Source organism: Carlito syrichta, unplaced genomic scaffold (genome assembly GCF_000164805.1).
Source record: "Carlito syrichta isolate Samal-C Ts95f unplaced genomic scaffold, Tarsius_syrichta-2.0.1 Scaffold73452, whole genome shotgun sequence".
NCBI classification, from domain to species: Eukaryota; Metazoa; Chordata; class Mammalia; order Primates; family Tarsiidae; genus Carlito; species Carlito syrichta.
The window spans coordinates 49,181-57,096 of NW_007017548.1; the positions used below are offsets into that span (position 1 = coordinate 49,181).

Consider the following 7,916-nt stretch of genomic DNA (forward strand, 5'->3'; position numbering starts at 1 on the left):
TATAACTGTTAAAGAAGTAGCCATACCTATTTAGCTAGATTCCCTAAAATTTTCTTTTTTTTTTATACCATACATACATATCTAAATTTATTTTTATTGCTCTAAAAATGTTTTACTTCAGTAACCTACCACCAATTTCTGTTCTTGAAGTGAAGAAGCTGGCCACTGGGAAGATCAAACACTTTTCTGAACCAGCACCAGGGACTTTAATCTGAAATGTTTACAGCAGAGGTGTCAGACTCTGAATACCTTCCAGATTGTTCCTTGTCAGTGACAGGTCCCTGCAGAGAAGACTAAGAGATAAATAGTGGATGAATCACATTTTAAATATCTCCTAACAAACTGTATTTAAGCTTGTATCTGGTTCTATAACATATTTAAAGATGTTTCATTTCTCTGAGGTCTTAATAAAAGTCCTAAGGACAAGTTGTGTGTGTGTGTGTGTGTGTGTGTGTGTGTGTGTGTGTGTGTGTGTTTTAATAAGTCCCACAGTTTCCCTCTCCTATATCCTCCCATGGTGGTAGAAGTATTGAGAAAGAAATAAGACTATGTGACATTTTCAAAACAGGTAGAAGATTCAAAAGAAGCATTTTCTTGAGTTTCTTTTTAAAAATATATTCACTACTACATATGGTTCAGTTGCTAATAAATTCTAAGATAGTATATGAGTACCCATCACGAAAACAGTGCTTTATGCTGTACCAGTGGCTTTTGCCTGGTAATATCAAAGGGATTTGGAGATGATTATTTTAGTGCCTTCTTCGTGTGTGTGTGTGTGTGTGTGTATCTAGAATGTAACTTTTTTTACTTCCAATCTTGTACTTTGCAGTATAATTTACTAAATTAAACTCTACCCTTTTCTGACAAAGGATACTTTGCATCTAAGTTTGTTAAGCTCAAAAACACTTTAAATGATAATAATTGGTTTATAATGACTTCTGACAACACTTGTCAATGACTATCAATGTAACGTATTTGAGAGAATCTTGCATCCCTCTCGACTCTCCTGTTCCTCTGTTCCTGTCGTCTTCATTTCTGTTTGTTTCGAGGTCACTTTCAAGGTGTATTTGTTCTAATGTGAAACTGTTTCCTCTGTCAGGACTGTGCTCACCCAGTAAAATATCTCTTTTTGTCCCCAAACCTTTTCCTCATGAAGGTAGCCTAGTGTTTCTCATTTAAATCACCCTGCCAATTAGAGAGGGGAATTGAGTATTCACTTGCCAAGTAAATTGCTTCCTTTGAGATACAAAACATCATAAGAACAAATAAAGCCTTATTTACTCTCAAATGCAATCCTTTTAACTCTTCTTACCTTTGTGTTCAGCCAGTCCTAAGGCAAATACCTGATAGAGTTGGACAGTAAATGAATCTGTAGATTCAGACCCAGTTGGAGTAAAATACCATACACAGTCTAGGCATAAAACGAGCCAAGTCGCAACTCAGCACTCTAGGACCTGAGCTGGAAAACTGAACTGAAAGGACCTCAGCAGCCTTCTTGAGGTGTTTCTTTGTGCATTATATAGAGAGGCCCAGATGAAGGGTGAGTAGAAGCTGAAATCCTGCCCAAGCTCTGGTTGCCAAGCCCTTACTCTGTCCATAGGAAGCAGCACCACTTTCCTTTACACTGATTCTCTGTGCTCCCAGAGTGTCAGGATTATAAACTGCTTTTCTGGTGTGTCTGGCAGGATGGTAGTGGTACAATGAGGTGGCAGATGAGGGACTCTTCCTAATGGAAGTCCACAGGAGGCACCTTATCTAACTTGCACAAAAATGCAGTCTACCTACTATGTAATATCCCAATTTAGAATCATGATCTCAAAGGTCTTTTGTCATTGTTATTATCGTCTTTATAAAAGGCTTATGGGGCCTATATGATAAATTAAATGGATGTGTTTAATTCTACCTGCTTCTAAATCCTCATCGAAATCCTCAAACATTTCAAAATAGGAAGGATGTATAATCTTTGGGAAGAAGTAACGGTTTGATTCACTTGCCAGAAGATTGTAATAATTTCAGCAAGATGGTTCCTCTTCCTCATTCCTTCCACAGCTCCCTCCAAACCCAAGTTTGAACCTGTTGCTGGCCAGCCTAGCATTTCTTCTACCAGTGATGCTAACATCCAAAAGCAGATTATGCATGTGATGGCTTTCTTTGAACAAGAAGCCAATGAGAAAGCCAAAGTAATAGATGCAAAGGCAGAAGAAAAGTTCAACATTGAGAAAGGTTGGCTTGTGTAATCCCAAAGTCTAGAGATTATGGAATACTATGAGAAGAAAAATAAAGCAGATTGAGCAGACAAAGAAAATTCAGATGTCTGATTTGATTTGATGACTCAAGCAAGGCTCAAAGTCCTGGGAACAAGAGATGACCTTATCACAGACTTACTAAATGAAGCAAAACAAAGACTCAGCAAGGTGGTGAAATGCTGGAGTCCAGCTCCAGGAGAGAGTCAGGGCTTGAGATGGGGAATCGGGAAGTGGCAAAAAAGAAAAGATGAAAACGACAGGAATCCTCTTCCTGGGAGAGCTCAAGACTCTGCCAATTTTTATCTATTTTTCACAAGCTTATATAGGTTTTCTACTCGGCCCTGCACCCACAAATATATCTTATGTTGCTAACCAAACGCCCACGTACATCCTTTTTGCACTCACAATAAGGTTGACCTTTAACAATTTCAACCACAGATGGTGTTTTTCTTGTCAAACATTTATGAATGTCCTGGTTTTCTTCCTAACTTTCTCATAACTATTTACTATTATAGGCCTACAATATCCTTACCCTATAAAGCTAAACCTTAACACTAAGTCTTATTTAAATTACTTGCTACTATATATTTATTTCTACTAATCTTATTTCTATCCTTATGTCTCTATATTTTCTTAACTATCACTTACACTATTATATATCTCTTATCTTACTAGTTTATCTTATCTTACTATCTTATTATTAATATTCTAAATTCTATCTTCATTAAACTACTTATTTAATCCTAAAATAACTTAACCTATTTTTTTATCTCAAATGGTTGTTTTCCACCAGCTCTCAGCTGGGGTCTGCTGTTTATGAGGAAGTGGCCGACTCGTTCTTCTCAGCCTCCTGCTGTTTACTGAACAACATCCTTGCACACCCTAAGGGGCACCATTTTTGCTGCAATCTCACCTCCATTATGCCTATGTATAATTTTTGCTGTCAAATGCCATCATCCATTTGCACATCTATTATCTCAATTAAAGAGGGAACATTCTCAAGCCTATGCACGCAATCCTTCAAAGTTAGGGAAGGTCTGTCAACAGGATCCAAGGGGCTTTGCCTCCGTCATGGCCGTATTTTACTGGGGCCTTGCTCCCAGCTGGCGTTTTTCCTGTTTTCAGGTCCCTTTTACCTTACTTTTACTAGTGATTGCGGCTCCCGGCAGTGAAAGATACAACCAGGTACCAAGTGCTGCTGTATGGAATGGTCCTTCAGGGTTTGAATCAATGGTTGGAGCTTTGGATGATCGTTCATTGCAGGAATCAAGATTTGCCTCTGTTAAAGCTGCCATGCAGAAGGTGATCCTGATGTACAAAATTGACACCAAGAATGATGTTGATGTCTAAATTGACCATGAGTCCTACCTGACTGAGGCCATAGCTGGTGGAGTGAAGATCTACAATGGATATCATAAAATCAAGATTTCCAACACCCTGGAAAGTGCACTGGACCTTATACCTCAGCAGGTGATGCTGGAAGTCTCGGGAGTCTTGTTTGATACAAATGTCAACAGGCAGTTGTTGGACTAAGCCTTTGGGTGGTGGTGTTCATCCCCTGCTCTACTGCTATGACACAAAAGCTCCTGCCATTTGAAGAAACAGGTTCCCCTCTCTTGCAATATTGCTATGTATTTCTCAATGGATGCCCTACTGTGGCTAATGTCCTTGACCTGATCATTAGCAATGGGAGAGAGTTTTACTCTATATGATCAGGAACTCACCCATAAGTCTTCTCAACGTAACACGGCTTTCAGTGGGTTCTGTAGCATTGGATGAGGGAAAGAACTTCAGCATCTCTTGCTCTTTCTCTGGCTTCTGTGCTCTACTCTAGAGGTGATGTGTATGGTATTCTCCGCCCTGAAGTCTCTACTCCTTAGGTTTAGAACGCATGTTGTACAAGCATTGCTTCCGGCAGTAGTAGATTCACTGCTATATATTTGCACCAAGAACTTTTCCTCATCTATAAATATGATTTAAGATCTAAGCCATAAATGTGCTTTATCTATTAAAAAAATGTATGTGAAATGAAAATTCAGCAAGATGTAGGTTAAAGGAAATCAGATGGAGGGAGAGACTGGCCAACTAATAATTTGCTTATATCAGAAAAATGTACTCTTGTCTGAATGAATAACAGGGAGCCCCTGCTGTGCCCTCAACACCAGGGTTCTTGAGTGGTGGGCTGCCAGGCAAACTGGAGGTGCTGGTTAGAGAAGTGAAACCATACCTCAGCTTCATTCTGCTACCTAGTTGTTCCCAGCGCACCTCAGGCTTTGTAAGCCAGTGAGCACTGTAATCATTTCTAGCACTCCACCTGCTTTCATTGCCCCCTTCTACTAATCTCGAGAATCACAGAGATGATTACAAGTACAATAGAATGTTTTTTAGGATGCACAAATTTCTCATTCTTGGGTCACTCTTTCTCCTTGAAGAAAAAATATTTAGGTGGACAGGGGTGATTATTTTCTGGTTATCAGAGATACTGCTTATACTTCTAAAGATGCTCTGTGCTAGAGCTCAGAAGTGTGGCCAACCTTTGCTTCGCTGGCTTTTTTTTTCTTTCTTTTTTTTCTTTTGAGTTGGAGTCTCACTCTGTCACCCAGACTGGAGTGCAGTGGCACACTCACGGTCACCCCAATGTCGATCTGCTGGGCTCCAGCCTTCCAAGTAGCTGGAAATACAGGCTCGCACTACCACGCCTGACTAATTGTTTTTCTTTATTGTAGAGACGAGGTCTCACCAAGTTGCCAGGGCTGGTCTCAAACCAGTGGGCTCAGACAATCCACTTGCCTCGGTCTCCCAAAATGCTGGGATTACAGGCTGAGCCACTCTGCTGGCTGTTGATTACTAGGACTGGGGTGAAAATCCAGAGAACATGCTCATATCCCATTATTCATAGTGAAGATATGTCAATCATCATTACCAAAATTGGTGACTAAAGTTATAGGATTTTTAACATATTGTATGAAATTAGTGATATAGCCAGAATAACTGAAATCAGATAGGGACCTTGCTGAGCTTTCATGGTAAACATGCCCATACAAATACACAGAAGACAAAACAAAGAGCTTCATTTACTAAAGAAAAGACAAGAAAGAATTGGAAACAGAGCCAGGCTCAGTGGCTTAGCCTGTAATCCCGCGCCTTTGGGTGGCTGAGGTGAGTGGATTGCCTGAGCCCGTGGGTTTGAGACCCGCCTGGGCAGCGAGACCTCATCTCTACAATAAATCAAAAAAAATCAGCTGGGCGTGGTAGCACATGCCTGTAATTCTGGCTACCTGGAAGGCTGAGGCGGAAGGATCGCCGGAGACCAGCAGGTTGAGGCTGCGGTGGCCGGGAGCGGCCACTGCACTCCAGTCTGGGTGACAGAGTGAGACTCCAACTCAAAAAAGAAAAAAAGAATTGGAAACAGAACATTTAAAAGAAAAAACATAAAATATCTAAGTATTCTGAAATGCGATATATATCTCTATTTATTAAAATAAACAGATTAGGTAATAAAACCCAACTTTAAGCTATGTATAATAAATCTAGCTAGAGCAAGATGTTTCAGACATGTGGAAGGTAAAAAACTGAAACCAGTACAAAGACATGAGGAAAATGTCAACAATAAAAATATGAATTATATTATTAATATTAGAAAATATTGATCGCCAAGATAAAACTTTTCAAAGAGAGAAAGCAGGAAAGAAATTTTTAAAAATGTCAATGTCCACACTCAGGCTTAAGAATTTTTGAACCAAGAAGCATAGTATTAAAACAAAGGTGAAACTGCAAGAAATACAAGGAAATGTGACAAAGTTGAAAGCCCAGGAACACACAAATCAGTTAAAAAATGTAGCATGGTAAAGGCTACATTTCAAATCAGCAGAAAAATAATTGTTATTAGACTTAAATGGCTTTGGAATAACTAACTATTTGAAAATTTAAAAGTTAACTCTCTTTGTTGTACATGTGCATAAAATTAAATACAAATGGATTGAAACTTCAAAAATGTAAATATTTATAACAAAAATAATAAGAATAGCCAAGTATTCTAAGTGTATATGTTGGGTTCTAAGTGTATATGTATTGTTACAAAGACTTCATTAAATTGTCCAAAGTAACCCTTGGCAGACTAATGTTTGAATCTAGGCAAACTGGCTCTAGGCCAATGCCTTTAAAGTATGCTATTATGGATATCTATCTATCTCATCTATCTATCTATCTATCTATCTATCTATCTATCTATCTATCTACAGATAAAGAAACTACATATGACTTGGGGAGGGAAAGAGTAGTGCATTTTAAGAAAGATGGGCTCTAAAAAGGAAAACTTGATGAAAAACGATGTGAAAATTACAATCCTTTCCATGTGAAAAAAATGCAACTATAACGAGTTTGTAAGTCAACCGATAAAACTAAGAAAATAGTCACAATACATACGCTAAAAAATTATTGCTATCTCTACTTTATTAGAGGTCTTGCATAAGTAAGTAACAAACTTGAAAAAAATAGGCAAAGAACACCCAGGAAAATATACAAGTAGTTAAAAATTTTGATAGTCATAAAAGTAAGTGCCACTTAATCAGTGAAAATGACCTCTTTGGAATCTATTTATTTCAATGTCTTCATAAGCATACTACTACTATTAAGAGAAAAACAGCAGACTATAGAAGCAATATGACAATAGAATATTAGTGCTAAATATTTTCCATGATATATGTACATATAGGGTATAGTAAAAATTAACGTATAGTTGTTTGTAACTTTGTTTTTCCTTGTCTTTGTACAGAAGATTTTGCTTGCTTGTATGGTCTTTTGCAGTGCTGACTGAAAATAATAAGTAGTGAGGATATGGCAACAGTAAGGGAGAGAAGCTGAGTGGGAAGAGCAGGTACTAGCTACTATTGACTTCTACTTAAAAATATGCCTCCACTTCTTTCTAAACAAACCAGCTTTTTGTCTGTTATTCTGTAAGCTCTTCTCCCATCTCATGGGGTGAGTCTTGATTAGATCAGCTAATAATAGTTATTCTGTTCCTCTTGCCTGTGACTGATTCATGCATGAGCCTGTGACAAAATTATAACCAATGAAACATTAGAATATCAATAGGTGTTTCTGGAAAAATGTTCTTCAGTCTTTTTAAAAAGGAGCACTAGTAAGAGATTTCTCTTCCTACCTTTGAATGTTTTGGGGTAAGAATGTGATATTTGGAATTGTTAAGCCGTCTCACTGCCATAAAAGGAAAACAAAAAGAATTGCAGAACAACCAAATTGAAGACCTCATATTGTTGAGCTTCCAAATAACTACCCTGATGGACACAGCTTGCTTCTACCCTTCCTATATAGGAAGATATAAATTCCTCATTATTCATGTGTCTTTTGTTTGAATATGTATTGACTTACTTGCAGCTGAAAGCATCCTAACTGATACAGGTAAGGTGGTACTTGTGGAAAGAATTAACTTGAAAGTTAAAAGGAAGGAGACTAGAGAATAAAAGAATAGAACCAATGTAGATTTGAAATTTTTATAGAGCATTTAGAGGCAAAAGATCAGAGAGATTTTTGAGCAGATTGTGTATTTGGCAGTATATCAACAAGCCATTCGGGTTTTACAGAAAGCTTTGCTGTATGTTAATTCAATATAATTAACCCTTGCTGCCTATTTTAGAGAGTTCCATTAATATG

General features: G+C 37.9%; 1 pseudogene; it reads left to right on the forward strand.

The window, feature by feature from the left end:
- The first annotated feature begins 2,049 nt into the window (after positions 1-2,049).
- Positions 2,050-3,779, forward strand: LOC103255200 (annotated as a pseudogene).
- Positions 3,780-7,916: the final 4,137 nt, after the last annotated feature.